The sequence below is a fragment of the Epinephelus moara genome, chromosome 22 (genome assembly GCF_006386435.1).
Source record: "Epinephelus moara isolate mb chromosome 22, YSFRI_EMoa_1.0, whole genome shotgun sequence".
Lineage (NCBI taxonomy): Eukaryota > Metazoa > Chordata > Actinopteri > Perciformes > Serranidae > Epinephelus > Epinephelus moara.
This window is the reverse complement of record NC_065527.1, coordinates 30,586,826-30,591,256: the sequence shown is the minus strand read 5'-3', so window position 1 is coordinate 30,591,256 and position 4,431 is coordinate 30,586,826. Positions and strand designations below refer to the sequence as shown.

General features: G+C 38.7%; 1 long non-coding RNA gene across 1 annotated transcript; it reads right to left on the bottom strand.

The window, feature by feature from the left end:
- Window positions 1–637: 637 nt before the first annotated feature.
- LOC126383984 (uncharacterized) lies at window positions 638–2,433 on the bottom strand. The gene is made up of 3 exons (XR_007569216.1): window positions 2,360–2,433; window positions 1,808–1,863; window positions 638–1,715 (listed from the first exon to the last, which is right to left on the bottom strand). It is a non-coding gene; the product is annotated as an uncharacterized LOC126383984 (long non-coding RNA).
- Window positions 2,434–4,431: the final 1,998 nt, after the last annotated feature.

Sequence of the window (4,431 nt, the reverse complement as noted above, 5' to 3'; positions counted from 1 at the left end):
AGGGTTTTGTTGTTGTTTTTTTAAATGTAAATTTATTTTATAAACAACTAAAGCATACACAATATGGCACTATTTTTTTGTGGTTGTTGTTGACATTGTTGTGATAAATATATTTAGTGCTAAAGACCATTATCTTTGTGTGAACTGATAATTTTGTAGAAATCTGCATTACACATTTGCATGAGTGTATGGGTATTGACAAACATGTAAGTAAGCTGAATATGTCCTACTGTGTCCAACTTGATTTTTTTATCAATGATTATGTGATGGGTGCCCTTTCTTTTCACTTGAGCACCTAACTCCCAATATATCTGTGCACAGTGCTGAGAATGTGAATATGTGCACCACATTTCATGGCAATTAATCCAATAGTTGAAGACATACTTCAAAATGACAACAAACATGTCGACGTCATGGTCAAACCAGAGGAAAAGTTAGAGGTAAACCAAAGTCATTAGAAAACATCGTCAGTCAGTCTACGCTTGAAACTACATCAAATTATAATCACGGACACAATTATTAATGCTGTTAAGAAAGGTGAGGCAAAAATAAAGTTGTTGTTTTTTTCAAATTTATTCATCATGAAACAGAGTCAAGAGCAGCAGTTCAAGAAAATTGCCAAACTGTTCATAACTGTAGCATGATATCAATAAATAAACTTCATTTGTGGTTTACTTTTCCTATAATGATTAATTCACTTATTTAAAGTGTGTTGGTGTGCAAAAAATACATTGTGGTTCTTTGCATTTCACACTTCAATACTTTAAATACTTCATATGGCATATTAACATGCATATCCAAATACAGACAGCAGAGCAGTCACCACAGCGTGCAGCACAGTGTTTCCATCAGGTGGAATCCTTACAGTGTTATTCAAACCAATACATACAAAAAACCTGAATTCTGGATGCTCAGTATTTCTGATGATAATTGATGTTAGAGTTGATCATGTGGTTGTATCTACCTACTGTATGGCTCATATGGCTCCGTGTCAATGTTAACATTAGTTACTAAAAGTTGTATGTATTGTCTCATGACAAGAGAATAAATATCAGGTTTGCCAGCATGACATAACATCTGTCATCATAAACTGAGTTCTGCGTGTGTAAGGAACACAAGTCAGTTACAGCATAGTATAATTTCAGATAAATAATATGAAGTCACAGGTACATGATAAATAATGACAATAAATTAAGTGAAATCCTTCAGTCTCTCCATTATAAATACATAGTATAAATACTGTCTAAATATGGTATTTTGTCCTTTCTTCAAATCAGGTTATTAATTCCAGATTAGTGCTGTAACAACTGCAATGACAAAAAGGAAACTTGTTTTGTTAACAACTGCAGAGGAGGCAGCAGTTGTTGGCTCTGGTGCTGCTGCTGCTGGTGGCGCTGTGGTTGCTCCTGCTGCTGTTGCTGCAGCACCTGTGGTTGTTCCTGCTGCTGTTGCTGCAGCAACTGTGGTTGTTCCTGGGGCAGCTGTGGTTGTACCTGTGGCAGCTGTGGTTGTTCCTGTGGCAGCTGTGGTTGTTCCTGTGGCAGCTGTGGTTGTTCCTGGGGCAGCTGTGGTTGTTGCTGGTGTAGCTGTGGTTGTTCCTGTGGCAGCTGTGGTTGTTGCTGCTGCAGCTGAGGTTGTTGCTGCGGCAGCTGTGGTTGTTGCAGCAGCTGTGGTTGTTCCTGCAGCAGCTGTGGTTGTTTGTGTGTTGCCTGAGACTGTTGAGCAATGTCATTTAAGGATCAGTATGGCTCACTATAACATTTCAAAACATTTTTTTCAGGATTTGTATCTTAAATGTATAACTTACCAGCACACAGAAGAAGAATGACACAGATCTTCATGAACATCATGGAAGGTGCTTTGCTGTTTATTAAATTTGAAAATATATTTTTGTTAAAATCTGTTAAATTACAGCAACAAGTGTACAGTGTTCATTTTTAGACATGTATTAACTAAAATCTGTATTTTAACTGCAACTAACTAATATTTGAAGGCATTACTGTTAATTGCTGAATTACCTAAATATATTGTCACTTATGGCATGTGTTGTTTTTATAACATATCCACTACATCTCTGGGACAATAATAGTTTGTTAGACTTAAATGCAAACTACTACAATGATTGATTTTTTCAGAGTAATAGATGTTGGGATCTACAGTTTAGTATTGTCATTGTGTTACAGTAAACATTTACACTGTTTCTGGAATAAAACTGGCTTTGTTGTGCATCCATTCAACTTTTGAGTTAAAACCATCAGTCAGATACCAACATACAACAAAGCAATTACAATATAATTGGAGAAATACAGGAAACACAACTTGTATTGATTGAAAAAGAGTTGAATGTAAAAGCACTTACAGATTATTTCAGTTGTTGAGTTGTCTTCACTGAAGTAGCGATGCTCTCTTGATTCCACCTGCTCAGTATCCTTTGCTCTTTGCTGTTTGATGTCGTCCACTGAACAGACCACAGCTTTTATATCCACACAAGGCAGGTGAGATGACATCAGGTTTTGAAGAAAGACGTAAATTATTTGTATGAGTAATGTTTTTGTGTGAGTAATTTGTTTCTCTACAGTGTAGGGTGTGGCCCTCCTTTAACAGCTTTATCATTTGTCCTTTTTGGTTCTTACGTTTACGGGGTAAGGAAACCTGTTGAGTGACATTCTTTTAAGATATGACATTGGATTTAGAATTTCTTAGAGCGCAAACTGATGACGTTATTCTTAACCTTTTTCATCATGGGTTGTTTTTTCAATTGTTTTGTTTTTATTTGTGGGTGTCAAAGATTCTATTTAGGGAATTACCAACAAAGAGTTGCACCATTTACAGTTAAGTTGACTCTAGTTACATACTTTAACAAATAATTTGTCTCTTCTGGAGCAGGGTTGGGGTTGTGTTGAACTGATTTGTTATATTTTTCTGTGTTTTTGACACCTCTTCAAAGTATTAGTGTGTCCATTGTTGTTCATGGTGCCGTGCTGAGGCAGGAGACGTCAGGCTTAACAGGAGGAAAAGATATCTTGCCTTACAGGGCTGTTTTTACAAGGTCCACCTCCTAGCGTTTTCTGTAGTTTTAAATTGACCTGTTGACATTTGACATCCACAGCACTTTTACTTCTCTGTTAGTTAATAAGAACAAAAAAAAGGAAAATAATAAGTGGGCCTTGAGTTGCAATTATTTGGTCAAACTACTATTTACAAGATTAAGAATGAAATTTAATGAAAATATGCTGTGAATTAAATCGTTAAAAGTGTTTCCAGAAACATGCACACCACCAGTGGAATGACTGTAAAACAAACTGAAGTCACAGACACCCATTTATCTGATCATCCTTCAAGTTACATTTGCAGATATTTGAATGAACTGAACTGGATCTTCTTGTGAGCTGAATTTCTGTATTTTAATCGAACACGTCAAAATTTTTGTCTGATTTCCCTCACTCTATCTCTAAGGCTGAGCCCAGCCACCCCACGGAGGAAACTCAGTTCAGCCGCTTCTATCTGCAATTTCATTCTTTTGGTCACTACCCAGAGCTCATGACCATAGGTGAGGGTTTGGATGTAAATGGACCAGTAAATTCAAAGCTTCGCCTTCTGTCTCAGCTCCCTCTTCACCACGACGGAGCGGTGCAGAGCCTGCATCACTGCAGAAGCCACACCAAACCGCCGATCCATCTCACACTCCATTCTACCCTCATTCGTGAACAAGACCCGAGATACTTCAACTCTCTCGCTTGATGCAGGAACTCTCCCCCAACCCGGAGAGGGCAATCCACCAGTTTATGGCAGAGAACCATGGCCTCGGATTTGGAGGTGCTGACCCTCATCCTGACTGCTAAGACTCGGCTGCAAACCGCCCCAGTGCATGCTGGTGGTCAGGGTGTGATGAAGCCAACAGAAATACATAATCTGGGAAAGGGTATAATCACCTGAAAATAAGAATCATTGTTTCTCTGTCACCTTAGAATGAGCCATATATATCTACATAGAGAGCGCATCCTCGTCTACAGAGATCGCCATGTTGCACCATGTTTGTACAGTAGCCCAGAACAGACAAATGAAACTTGTTTTAGATAGGGACAACTGCATTTCCGCGTTGGCCCCCACTGCTTTATTAAGTGTTTTTTTCAGGGTCTGTTTGTTTTGGAGAGGAAGAGACCTTTGCAGATAATTTGGCTGCTGGTAAAAACCTCCTGAACGTCTGGATCTTAAATTATCAGAGAAAAGGTGAACACACATTGGCAGGTGCTAGTTTAGCAGCCTGTCTCACCAACACATTCTCACTCCGACCTCATCACATATCAATGTTTGGTCATGGACTTTCAATGTCCACGTACGACGTGAAAGGTACCCTGGGTGCATTGGTTGTTGACGTTCTGGGACGCCATGTGATGTTACGCCTGTTACATGCATTGTCCTCTTACAAAA